At 38.8% G+C, this 14,601-nt stretch overlaps 1 pseudogene across 1 annotated transcript; it reads right to left on the minus strand.

Moving 5' to 3' along the window:
• Positions 1 to 265: 265 nt before the first annotated feature.
• LOC110521929 (homeobox protein Dlx3b-like) lies at positions 266 to 10,817 on the minus strand (annotated as a pseudogene). The gene is made up of 3 exons (XR_016495308.1): positions 10,213 to 10,817; positions 6,676 to 6,860; positions 266 to 2,476 (listed from the first exon to the last, which is right to left on the minus strand). The product of XR_016495308.1 is annotated as a homeobox protein Dlx3b-like (transcript).
• Between the last annotated feature and the right edge of the window lie 3,784 nt (positions 10,818 to 14,601).

Here is a 14,601-nt window from a genome sequence, read left to right on the forward strand (position 1 = left end):
TATTTTCCACCATAATTTGCAAATAAATTCATAAAAAAATCCTACAATGTGAGTTTCTGGATTTTTTTCCCTCATTTTGTCTGTCATAGTTGAAGTGTACCTATGATTAAAATTACAGGCCTCTCTCATCTCAGTGGGAGAACTTGCACAATTGGTGGCTGACTAAATACTTTTTTGCCCCACTGTAAATGCCATTTATGCAGCAGACACAGTCTACACATTTTGGTATGTGACCTCGGTGAGAATCAAACACACAATTCTGGTGTTGCTAGTACCATGCTTTAATAAACTGAGCCACATACAGGACTTCTGCAAACACATAAGTACAGTACTGCAAATTACAATACATGACTACAATACAGATGGAAGACGTATAATTGCCATCCCCATGAGTGTACCACCCTCCATCTGGCTATAGAGGAGGCATGCAATGATTCCAATCCAGACCAATTTAGACCGAAAGGTTTTTCCCAAGGTACATGAATAATGAGGATATTTACTGCCATTTCGATCAAAACCTATGGCCAAATGCTCAAGACAGGCTTGATGCAAACTAGTGTCTGCTAAAGATTGTTTCTTTCATTTCTTGCATTTGATTACATTGTGAAAGATGTCTTCAATGATCACACTTTTGATCACACAAGGGATAGAAATTATGGAAATGTGATATCCAGTCAATTTTCATGGGTAGTGCAAGTGTATAGCCTAATGTAAAACAGTGTAATGTACTGTAATTTACAGTACTGTAGCATACTACATTCAAAGGACAATTTTGAATCATGTATCTTACATGTTTTGGTATTGGGTTAAATGGTTGTTAAAATAAATAACTCAATTGAGAATATATCATTATGTTGTGTTTTTGTGATTAAACCAATGTACTCATTTTATTTCACAGTAAACGTATATTTTGGATATATGGTTGTGTGGTGACAGATGTTTACAAACCAAATTAATGCACTATGAAAGGTTTTGAATGTAAGATTGGCTGTGTTGCAAGTGTTTTTGTGCTAAAGTTTCAAATATTCACCACATACTTGTGAAAGTAGTACCAAAGTGATAATTAAAAAAAATATATAACGTGATTCTATCTCAATAGAGATAAAGCTCTAAGCGCCTATATATTTATTGGTCTGGACTGTTAATATATAATTTATTCCATTCCATTTTGTCCTTACAACCGTTTCATTGGATAATTTGTATAAAGAAGTCTATGGAAACAAGATTTTAATGTTATCTCAAGGGGTTATTTACATCTGTGTGTGTGCATGTGTGTGTAAATATTACATCATTTCAATTGGTGTAAATATAATTAATACAAATAAAAACTTTATTATTCACACAAAAGACTAACTATAAAATATGTGTTTCTCAGGCACCAAAGTGTCACAATTAGATTTTTTAAGTTCTCACATTGAAGTTCTATTAACATATCAATAGAGTATAAAATAGGCTACATTATAAATAACAACCTGAGTTTATGGCTTTTACCAAAAATCTATTGCAAATGCAAAGTACCAAATACACATTTTTATTTCCTATAGTTCTCTGCAACTTCCAAGAGATGTTTTGTTTTGAACCATTGTGTAATAAAATGTTGTATGGCTCAATATGTGAATTGAGCCTTAATTACATCTATATAAATGCAAGAAATGGTAAGTATAATTTATGAATGTATGAAAATGGTACACACCACTTCCATGTATCTGTGGGTGTTTCATATTGTGAAGAAACAAAGGGTGTTGAATGCACTGACAGTATATATTTGAATAGCTGTAGATCAAAGAATATGTTCATTTAATGGTCCCACAGTGGTCCCACAGTGGGCCTCTATAAAGGAAAGTGCCACCAAATAGGCTGCTATTCCATCCATTCTCATATCAAATCTCTCCAACAGAGTGAAATGAGCCACTGATAATATTAGCAACTCGTCACTCTAAACATCCATCTAAACAGAACATGGATTTGTCCATTCTTTTTGTATACAGTTCCTCTGTTTTGAATCCAAAAGGAACAACAGAGACAATAAGTCCTTGTGCATGTTTCCCAACTTGTCTGTGAACTTCAGCCCTCTGTTTTGGCACACACCCTCTAGGCTTTATTTCCAATAAATGGCCATGTTGTTGGACCACAGCTTGTTCCGATACGTTTTGTATTAGTACACCGCCCCCATATTCTTTGGTAGTGTTGTGTGCTGAAGAACCAGTCCTGAGTGCTGTGAACGTGACTGTGAGGTCTGTTGATACCAGTGATGAGTGTAGTCCTCCACATAACATAGAGAGGAGCTGAGGGAGGGCTGGGGAGCCTGCTCTCTAGTTGCAGGGTCTGTGGGTATACTACTGTCCCAAATGGCCAGGGACGGGGGTGAATTGCAGGACATAGAGTCACTGGCTCCTGGGCTGTGGTCCAGTGGAACTTCCCCGTATGTGTACAGCTTCTTGAATTTGGAACGCCGATTCTGGAACCAGATCTTGACCTGGAAGAAAATATATTTGAGCTACAGGTTGTTTGGGATGTTTGTACCAGAAAATGTGAAGGTATGAGTTAAAAATGTATTATCTAGCAAAGTGTTGTAATTTCATATTGACACCCTATGCCTTATTAGAATAGAATATACCTAATTATATTGCATTAAAATTTGGAATCCAGATGCAAACTTAGATCCATAAATGAAGCTATCAATTATCAGATATGAAAACAAACAGGAAGAGGTTAATAAACCCGGTGGTTTGACATATAATATAAACAATACTGTTTTTTTTATCGCTTTGGTAAAAAATGTACAAGTATGTGGTGAATTGTAAGATACATGTTTCAAATGTGTACTTTGAATGTAGTATGCTCCAGTACTGTAAATAACAGTACATGACACTGTTTCCACATTAAGCTATACACTTGCACTACCCATTAAAATTGACTAAAGATCAAATTTCCATCATTTCTATCCCATGTGTGATCAAAGGTATGATGATTGAAGACATCTTCACAATGTAATCAAATGAAAGAAATTAAAGAAATACGTTTTAGCAGACACTAGTTTTTGCATTAAGCCTGTCTTGAGCATTTGGCCATAGTTTCTCATCGAATTTGCAGTAATTATCCTATTCATGTACCTGGGGAAAAACCTTTTGTCATGGCAAACTTCATTTTGGATACATGTTTATTGTATAGGGAATGCATTTCTTTCTTGTTTTGGACTTTCTGGATTATTTATGCATTGGTATTGTATTGATATTGTATTACTGCACTGTAGGAGCTAGAAACACAAGCATTTCATTCAACTGCTGTAACATTAGCTAATCTGTGTACATGACCAATACACTTTGATTTGTTACATATCAGAGAGATCAGAGAGTGCATCTCTGATCATATTTTTTTTTAACTTACTGTGAAGTAAAATCATAGTCATCATCATAGTAGTACATAGTAGTATCATATTTTTTATGTTTATACTTTACAGACATACTTTTTAATATGTAATTCTCAAAATCTGTAGTAGACAAACCAGTTTACGTGTACAATCTATAGCAGGGGTGTCAAACTCAAATACCCAGTGGGCCAAAATGTAAAACCTGAACAAAGTCATGGGCCAACATTGAACAAATTAACCTTTTAATATGGACCCAAACAAGTTTTGCTTTAACATTGAATATGGAACAAGCATCGCTTATTACCATACAATATATAATTTAATAGTGGAGACATGCAAAATCGAATTTCAAATGAAAAAACACATCAATGGCATTAATTTATTAAATAAATAAAATTTAAATAAAAATTGTATGCCTCTTTTCTATTTGCAGCCTTCTGATTTAAATACCAAAATAAACTTTTTCCACTGGCTAATAATTTTACAAATAAAATGATAATAAATCAATCAACCATTCAAGCCCATGCCTTGTAGCAAGAAAAAGTGCATAAAGAAAACATTAAATATTGCACACTGGTCTAATCTGATGTGCCCAAGCCAGATACCTGGCATCTCTTCTTGGATGCTAGTTCATCAATGTCTGGGCTCAAGCTCTGAGCTGAAGAAATCCTCAGTATCGAGCGAAGATGTTCATCAGTCAGACGTCTCCTGTGAGTTGTTTTGGTCATCTTCATCGAGGAGAAAAGTTGCTCGCATAGATAAGTGCTGCCGAACATGGAGAGCATCTGAGCAGCTTGGGTGCGGAGCTGAGGCATTGTGTCAGGGATGAACCGTGGAAACTGTGCGGCGCCCACAGCATCATACTTTGACTTCAGCGTGTCGTTGCACTGGAGTTCAATCAGCTCCATTTGGATGTTGGTTGGTGCATTTTCCACATCAACTGCGAAGGGATTACTAAGCAGTTCAAACTTGCATTTCTGGGCATCGAAGTCGGCAAATCGCCGGCTAAACTCAGCGGCGAGAACACAGAGTTTTTCAGCAAACTGTGCGCATGGGAACACGGCGGTAGAGATCTATGCTTTTATGGATTGGCAGCAGGGAAAATGGCAAGGGTTTCCTTGCAGCATCTGATTCTCCCACAGGCAGTTTAGTTTTGAAGGCCCTCACTGCAGCGTACATGTCTGTGATGATGCGCCCCCGCCCCTGAAGCTGCAGGTTCAGCGCATCGAGATGGCTCGAGATGTCACAGAGAAAGGCCAGCTCACACAGGAACTTTTGCTCCCGGAGCTCTGCTGTATCCTTCCCTTTGGTTTCCAGGAATTGACATATTTCCTCACGCAGCTCGAAACATCTGTTCAGTACTTTTCCTCTGCTTAGCCATCTCACCTCTGCGTATTCCGAACCACACTCCTCCAGAAAAGATTTAAACTGGCGGTGATTTAGACCTTTGGCTCTTATAAAGTTAACTACCTGTGTTACTGTGGTCATAACATGTTCCATCTTTAGGGCTTTGGCACACAGTGCTTCCTGATGTATGATGCAGTGGTAAACAGTTAGCTCACTTGCACAGTTCTCTTCCCGCATCTTCTCCCGAACCATGCCCACCAGTCCATTCTTTTTACCGCACATCGCTGGCGCACCATCTGTCGTTAATCCAACGAGTTTATCCCACGGCAGCTTTATTTCAGTTACACATTTGGAAACCTCCTCAAAGATTTCCTTTCCTGTGGTTGTGCCATGCATTGATTTGAATCCTAATAGCTCCTCCGTAACACACAGATTTGAGTCCACTCCACGGATGAAGACTGACAGCTGAGCAGTATCAGATGCGTCGCAGCTCTCATCCACAGCGAGGGAGAACGCAACAAAATCTTTTCCCTTTTCCATCAGCTGGTCATACAGATTGGTGGCAAGATCACATGTGCGATCAGCTACTGTGTTCCTGCTCAGGCTCACGTTTGAAAATGCTTGTTTTTTCTCTGGGCATACGAGGTCACAAACCTTCATCATGCACTTTTTCATGAACTCTCCCTCATTAAAGGGCCGGGCTGATTTTGCGATCTCTGCTGCCACTATATAACTAGCCTTTACAGCAGCCTCGCTTTGTGATGTGGCTTTTTTAAACATATTCTGTTGTGAAACCAAACTTCTTTTCATCTCCTCTACTTTCTGGCTCCTTTGAGTCATGTCCAGGTCCTTGTATTTGTCATGGTGTTTTGTTTCATAGTGTCGTCTAATGTTGTACTCCTTACTTACAGCCACGTTGACTTCACAAACAAGACAAACAGGTTTGTCTTTTACATATGTAAACAGATATTCTGCCTCCCACTTGTCCAGAAAGCTCCTGTTTTCTGCCTTTCTTTTCGCAATTTTTGGGAAGGGTTAGCTCGCTGACAGTTGTAGCGTCTATGTTGCTATGACTACTGTCACAGAGGAGAGAGCGTTTCTGGGTCCTGTCCTGATTGGCGCGCGAAAACAGCAGAGCATTATGGGATTCGTAGTATTAGTGGTGAATGCGCTGTATAATACCGGCGGGCCAGCTCTAGTAGTAATTTGGTATTGTCTCACGGGCCAGAGTTTGACACCCATGATCTATAGGTTTACCAAATGTTTAAATGATCATCAATTAAGAACAGTCAGATTAAGTAATAGTAACATGTTTTAACAAAAGAAAAGTGAATCATATCAAAAGTAATGTGAGTATTGCATTGTGAAAGGAAATTACTTTATATGAACATGTATTTCTAGATGAAACACTGTTTAAGTTAGGCTCCCGAGTGGCGCAGTGGTCTAAGGCACTGCATCTCTAGTGCAAGTCCCTACAGTCCCTGGTTTGAATCCAGGCTGTATCACATCCGGATGTGATTGGGAGTCCCATAGAGCGGTGCACAATTGGCCCAGCATCGTTTGGATTTGGCTGGCGTCATTGTAAATAAGAATTTGTTCTTAACTGACTTGCCTACTTAAATAAAGGTTTTAAAAAACAACATTTAATTAAGTTTGGTGAAAAAGTGACTATGATTTTGCATGTTGTATTAAGTCAATTGAACATGTGCTAAGAGTTTAAAACAACTTCCTTTTTGATCATCTGTTTTGTACAAAGAGTTGCGAAAATGTACCAAATACTTTTAAAAATTAAAAGCGATAAAAACCTATAACGTCTCAGATGATTCACTAAGTGTAGAATTACAGTATGCAAAAAGATGCCAGCATAGTTCATGGTTTTATTAGACAAAAGAACATAAATCGTAGAGATATTTAATCTCTCAACAGCGTGTCATAACAGTGGTATGTGGCTTCCTCACCTGTGTTTGTGTCACGCCGAGATGAGCCGCTAGTTCGGCTCTCTCAGGAAGAGACAAATACTGAGCTCCCTGAAAGCGATGTTGCAACGCAGCGAGCTGGTAACTAGAATATATGGTGCGAGGTTTTCTGATTTTTCTAGGCTTTCCGTTGACCATTCTCACCTCAGGCTCTGGTTCCTCTTTCGCTAAAAAAATGAAAAATGACAACAGAGCATTAGTAGGCTAAAGGACTTGAGGGGCTCATACATTTACACTAGACTACAGAGGGCTTCAACAGTAGACTATAGGCCTATGCCTACAGAAAAAAAGTATTATGATAACAGATTAATTAATTCATGATATATTTCATAAGTAAACATCATTAAAAAAAATATGATTATGCCTTACATTGTTTTTACCAGTTCTGAAATAGGCTTTACTCAATAGCCTAAACAGGGTTTGGTGCACAAAATGTCTCTGTCCAAGATATTACAATGCCCCTCACACTATTATGGGAGATAATGAGAGAAGATGATTGGTGCATCGAGTATATAGGCTATTTAACCTTCATGTATTGTTTGTGGTGTTTTCACATGGAGTGATCAAGTCAAAACTCTAAGACAGGCTATTGAGCCAAAAAGTAATGTGTGCCAGACTGACATGTCGTGACACCTCATGTTGATGCATGTGGCTTTGGGCTTAGCCCCGGGCCAATTTCAAAGAGAAAGATTCTTCCTGGAATGTCAATGCTACCAGCTAAACGGTATGTTATAGGGCCTGGATACCTAAACATTGTTAACACTAAAATGACCAATGATAACGCAAACACAATAGTAGTTCTCTCTCAAATGTGAAGGTTTCAGCTGCTTTGCAAAACCAATTTTGGAAAAAATAAGGAAGTCTTTTGCGTTTATAGAATAGGCTACATTTTCATTTTCCTTCTAGGCCATATGAACAATTGATATTATTTAAGAGCTTAATAGCATAGTGTGTTATTGCAAAACAATCAAAGTAGACTAGGCCCAATGGGTAATTTGAATTTTAGGATAAAAATGATATAATACACTATTCCCTGGGAGCTCATCTTAAAGGTAAAGAACAGTCAAAATCATGTATTTCATGAAATGTAATGATATTTGGATGAAACCAGATCAAAGTATGATGACCAATGTATGAAAAGTATGACTGTTGCTTCTACATAAAGTTACTGGTCCCCTCCCCCATGTCAAACAATTGGATTCAGGAGGCGGGATTATTAAAGTGATAGGGTATCATCACCTTAATTTTCTATTACCTAATTTAAGTAAGTACCACCTTGTAACCAACATCGGAGAAGGCGTGGTTGCAAATGGGCCTGTGTAACAGTATAGCTTCCATCCCTCTACTCGCCCCTACCTGGGCTCAAACCAGGGACCCTCTGCACACATCAACAATAGCCACCCTTGAATTATCGTTACCCATCGCTCCACAAAAGACACAGCCCTTGCAGAGCAAGGGGAACAACTACTTCAAGGTCCCAGAGCGAGTGAAGTCACTGATTTAAACGCTATTAGCGCGCACCCCGCTAACCATTTCACATTGGTTTACACTCAGGCAATTTTTTGACCTCCTCCTTTTCCGCAGCAACCAGTGATCCGGGTCAACAGCATCAATGTAACAGTTTTGCTTCCGTCCCTCTCCTCGCCCGTACCTGGGCTCAAAACAGGGACCCTCTGCACACATCAACAACAGCCAGCCTCGAAGCATCATTACCCATCGCTCCACAAAAGCTGTGGCCCTTGCAGAGCAAGGGGAACAACTACACAACTACTTCAAGGTCTCAGAACGAGAGACGTCACCGATTGAAACTCTATTAGCGCGCACCCCGCTAACATTTTACATTGGCTACACATGGTTTATATAGCTAGATAGCTACTTTACTGTGCCAACATTTGGTGGTAGGGTATCAGCAAATATAATTACAAGTTTGCCATATTCATCTATGGCAATGTTAACATTTTAATCTGTGTCTGGTGTTAGCTAACTACTGGCTAGCTAAATCTTCAGCCATAATGGAACAAAAGGGAGGGAAGGGTCGTTCAAAACTCTGACGCAGTTGTCAAGTCAAGACATTCGTTAGTGCTGCTGTGAACCGCTTCACAAGAGACATGCCAAACGGGAAATGTATAAAACATTTTTGACATCATTGATGCAATTTCAATGTTTGAGTTGCTTTGTATATCACCAAAGTTGCTTGAGAGCTCATATATGCTCCCCGCCCACTCGCCTGTCTTTTCAAACTTCCTAGTGGTTAGCTATGAGCTAATTTTGAGCATTTCTATCCAAAACTAATATTATGGGTAATATTTTAGTCACTCAAAATGCTATTTTACATGGGAATTAGAATGACTGTTTGGTACCTTTAAGACTTTTTTATTTTATATTTTACAAAAATACAAAATGGGGTAGGATTTAGCTCATTTTCTTTTAATTAAAAGTTGTCGTCACATATCACAAGTTGTTAGCTTTGCAGCCTAGAAAGCAGAATAGCAAAAAAATATGTTTCTGCATAGCTTATCCTTGCAGATTTTTTGTATCACGTGAAGTAAATGTGATAACATGTGAAACAAGTAAAAGCAACACGTGATAACATGAAAGTACACACGTGAAAACATTTCAGCACATATGAAAACATATTATATGAAATAAATCTGACAATATGGGGAGGCAAAATTTCAACATGTTATTCCATGCTACATGTGACAACATTTGAAAGTTTTTCACATGTGAAGTGAAAACATTATTCTCCTCACATGTAAAAATGCGAACTCTATATTGAATACATGTGAATTTTTTTCACATTTGAACATCTGACCTCAAGTGTCATAATACATAATACATCTCTGCATTTAGCAAACGACTGCCTTCTGAACTGCTATAATTTAATCTGACTATTCTTTCATCATTGATTTCATGTATTTATCTCAACATTTTAAGGGTTTTCTGTATAGTTGTCTAATGTTGGTGGGGCATATTATTATATTTTAATGTTATTCCTGAATCACTGATAAATATAATAGTTTTTCTTGAGTGTATTATACAAAACTGAGATTTACTTTGAAGTCCAGTGTAGGAATACAGGTGAAATCAGTAATTTACACAGACATGGTGGCATAGTAGAAAGTTCTGAATGCCATGAACCAAGAGGTCTTGAGTTCATATCCCACATGAGGACATGTTGAATAATAATTACTGTATAAATAAACATGCACAATTTAATCATATATGTAAAATAATGTAGGTAGGCCAAAATATCAATAGTAGGCTACGCTAATTTATACTATTTTCGAAACATTTGAACTCCCCCCAAATTAATGCCCAACACCAATATTAGGCTGACCAAATGTAAATTCGATTAATATCATGTGGCATAAAGGTTGGTCCTCGTCGATAAGAGATAGCCTACGCATTTGGGATGGTTAATTTAACATGGGCCACATTGACACTATTAATAAACATAACTTCGAGACAACTCTTTATTCACCAAAAATGGCAACGCGTCTCATGCGTAAATCTTACCGATATCTTGGAGATGTGACTGTATGTCTCGGGTATAATGAGCGTATTGCTTATGGGGATAAGGGTATTCCGATTTTGCAATGTAGGCCCCCGATACCCCAATCCCATGGAGATTGTAATGGTGATGATACGAGGATGGTTTCATTGGTTGCGAGTAGGACTGGCCGTGGCTGGGGTAGTAGCCGTGGTGGCTGTGCATCGTCTGGCCGCTGTAGAACCCCATGTCCATGGGAGAAGACTTTGGCAGCGTCGGGAAATCATTGGACAGCTCACTGTGGCGTGGAGATCAGACGACAGGCTCGATGCCGCCTTCTCAGAAGTAGTTCCATTCATCCTGCACCGCCCTCCTTCACTCTCCTAATAAAAACCTCCAGAAAGTGTGGAGACTTGTAAGAAATGCGCAGTAAGTTGAAATAGAAGTTTGAAAAGAAAACATAAACTCCCAAAATAAAACCAAAACAATAGGCCTATTGTGGAGCATCGAACTCCTCAGAGCCCATCCAAAGTCCCTCGGCGAGACTGCACTGCACTGTGGCGGCAACTGAACTCAACTGAACTCAAATTTACAGAGCGAGGGGAGTGGATGCTTCATTCCCATTGGTTCCAAACAGCCTCTGCTTCGTTTACCCTGAGGGATAAACTCGAAAATTTCCAGAACCTCCCCCGGCCAGAACCACAGTCCCACAACCTTTCTGAAAGTAGGATTGGATGTGTTTATTACATGTTTAGTCTGTCTGCAACAAGGATTTGCACCATTCTTCAGTGGAGTTGTGTATACAAACAAAAAGACGTAGCCTATATATATGTGTTTTACCTTTATTTAACTAGGCAAGTCAGTTAAGAACAAATTAATTATTTCAATGACGGCCTAGCAACAGTGGGTTAACTCCCTTGCTCGGGCAGAAACGACATATTTTCACCTTGTCAGCTCAGGGATTCTAGCTTGCAACCTTTCGATTACAAATCCAACGCTCTAACCACCAGGCTACCTGCCGCCCCTATATGCATAGGTTTGGTCCTATGCTATTTATTCATGGGCTTTTAGATCAATTTGATAGACTAAATCCTCTTTAGGTTGGCTCGTGACTTGCCCTAAAGGCCTTTCCCTAGGTGTGGCAGCCCTAGAATTGTGTCATCACTAGTTACCACAATCAATAAGTAATAAACCCCGCCTATTTCTATCATTTATCTTCTTAAAATCTGATTTTAAACCTACCCGTAACCTTAACCATACTGCTAACCTTATGCCTAACGCTTTTTGTTTTCATTCATATTTACGAAAGCCTATAGCCAATTTTGACTTTGTGACTGTGGTAACTAGTGGAAACCCAAGACGTGGCCGGCCATTCCATGCACATCCTCCAAAATGACACCAAGGTTTGGATAAATCAAGGTAACGTGTGTGTAATTCGACTTCGCTGATTATCAGATATGCAGCAAATGACTCATACAAAACGCAATTAACTCATATACCCTATAGATAAGTGAAAGTGAAACCAAGTGAAACTCTCATGAAGGTGTGTAAAACAAGAAACATCAACTTTCGCTTACCTCTTTTAACTTCCATGGTTGAACGTTTTTAACTTTTGTCTATTAGCAGTGGACCATGTTCTACAGAGCCCATTGGGGATCGTGATAGGGGGTTAAAACAGCCAGGCTAATCAGTTTCCTCGGGTTTTTCCATTCCCTGTTTTTTATTTATTTGTTCTCTCTATTTTATTATCCATTCCCTCTGTTTTTTATTCCTTAAATCGTTAGTTTTTGTTCATATAAATTACTCCTGAACTCCTTGTGGATTTATGTAGCCTCTCTCCCTATCATGGTCTCATAGACTAGACATAACATAGTAACTTTAAATCTGGTACATTCAAATTAGTGTGATATGTGACATTTGGTATGGAGTTTGAATCTCATCACAGACAATTTTAGCTAATGAGCAACTTCAACTACTTACTAGTTTTTAGCTACTTTGCATGTTAGCTAACCTTTCCCTAACTCTAACTTTAACCCTTTAACTTAAATCCTAAAATTAACCCTAACCCATAGCCTACTTAGCCAGCTAGCTAACATTAGTCACCTAGCTAGAATTCGTAACATATCATGCATTTTGTAAGTTCGTAAGATATAATATACGAATTGTAATTCATAACGTAAATGGGTGATGGAATCCAAAAATGTATACATACCATACGAAACATACCATACATACCATACTAAATCTCAGATTTGCATACAGAATAATACAAAATGCCCTGAAACCAGCTTGGATCTCTAAATAGAAATCTACATAAATATGCATGTATAGGTCTTGTAGCTATCATCCGCTAGTATATAGACTTTTCCTTTTGAAAGACTATCTGTAACTATTCTAAGCCTAACCACCTCCGAGGCCTGAGCCCTAAGCCTAACCTCTCTGACCCACATGCCTAATCCTAACCACTCCAGAGGCCTGAGCTCTAACCTCTCTGACCCACATGCCTAATCCTAACCACTCCTGAGGCCTGAGCCCTAACCTCTCTGGCCCCTGTGCCGAACCCTAACCACCCCAGAGACCTGAGTCCCAACCATAACCTTTCTGGCCAATAAAACCCAACCATAACCACCCCAGAGACCTGCTTCCTAACCTTAACCTCTCTGGCCTCCATACCTAACCCCAACCATTCCCGAGGCCTGAGTCCTAACCCTAAACCTCCTTGGTTCTCATGCCTAACCCTAACCCCTAGGGAGATCCAGTCCCTTTTCCCACCATGATAAGTTTAATTGACACTTTTACCTACAACTATAAAAAATATTTGTCTACAAATTATTTTGAATATACCCCCCTATTTTCTTATGGCAAAATACATCCCGTTTTGTTCAATGTATATGAGATCATCCTCAACAGCTAACATCACTTTTTGTGAATTTTGAAGAATTTATGTAGGCCAATAATATAAAACATAAATCACATAAAAGCCTCATAATTCATGAAGGTCATGTTAACTGACTACTATTATCGGGGGGGGGGGGGGGGGGGGGGGACGTATTATGCGCGAAATGGGGGCGGAAAGCCTTTATGCGCATATATTGATATAGCCTACAACCATCACATCTAAGTAAACTTGGGAGTCACGCGATGATATGGTGTGTTGTCCTCCCACTATGACTCGTGAAAACATGCAGTTTGTTAGGCTACAGATGAAATAAATTGATTAACTTCAGAGTGGTGAACGTGCACGGTGATGCGTTTTATGCCGGTTTCCAATAAATATCTCGTGTGACATGAGGATCGATGCTTGACTGCCGTTTGACAAATACAAATACTCTCGCTATTATCCATAATAATCTCATGTCGACTAGCCTACCCGCACAGGCACTGTATCTGTCAGTTGTTGGCTGGAGCGCACGTGCCAAGACCAGAGTAGACACATTTTATATTTAACACAAGCCACTGATAGCTATTTGCTTTGTTGCAATTACAATATGTTCAATTGGACATTTGCCAGGCTAGGGTATAGATAGCTAAAATAAACTCCTCCGAAATACAGATTTAAGGTCATGAAGCAGAATTCCTGCCTAAGGATGAGAGCACATCATTACACCAAATTTGCATTCTGAGTGATTTTGCATGGCCGTTTCTATTATTTGCCCTTATGATTCAGAGGCATATAAAATCTCTATGGCATATGGAAATAAGCTATTGAATGGTCAGTGGTCATCACCATTTGAAGCATGTAATTAAATATAATTACAATTTTGGCTGCAATATGTTATAGGCCAAGTGGGACCATCATGGTAGCCTAAAGAGAAGAGGGAACTAATAAAACATGAGGGAATGCATAAACCTTGGAAGCTAATAAAGAGAGGGAACGAATAAAAAGAGGGAAATAATTTAAAAAAAGAAGGAATGGATTAGCCTGGCTGTCTATTTTTCTCCACCAAGACCCCTAAGTGGCTCCATAAAGGTTAATTAGGTGAGATATAAAATGCAGTCTTATTAATGATTAGATTAGACCATTTTTGAAGTTGGAAAACATCTGACAAACTGATTGGAGTGAAATGTTCCTTGAATAAGCATGTAGCCTGTTATTTCATAATACTTTTGTCAGACAGACAGTAGACACACCAATTACAATGTGAACATGGCTCAAGCAGAGCATGAAGGATTTATAAGACATATATTACCAAATTAGTAAATTTAAAGAGATTATTTTCCCCTTTCATCTATGACCCAACTAGAAAACAATTTCACTTGTGAAAATTCTAATCCAAAAGCGCTCCCTGGTGTCTGATAAGTGTAGCTACATAATGACATTAATTTGTAACTTGTGCACCTTTTGGTGTCTGTCCCAGATTACACTGTTCCCTATATGACTTACCACTTTAGGGCTCTGGTCAAAAGTAGTAAAC

The sequence above is a fragment of the Oncorhynchus mykiss genome, chromosome 4 (genome assembly GCF_057628025.1).
Source record: "Oncorhynchus mykiss isolate SJ-2025 chromosome 4, ASM5762802v1, whole genome shotgun sequence".
Taxonomy (NCBI): Eukaryota; Metazoa; Chordata; class Actinopteri; order Salmoniformes; family Salmonidae; genus Oncorhynchus; species Oncorhynchus mykiss.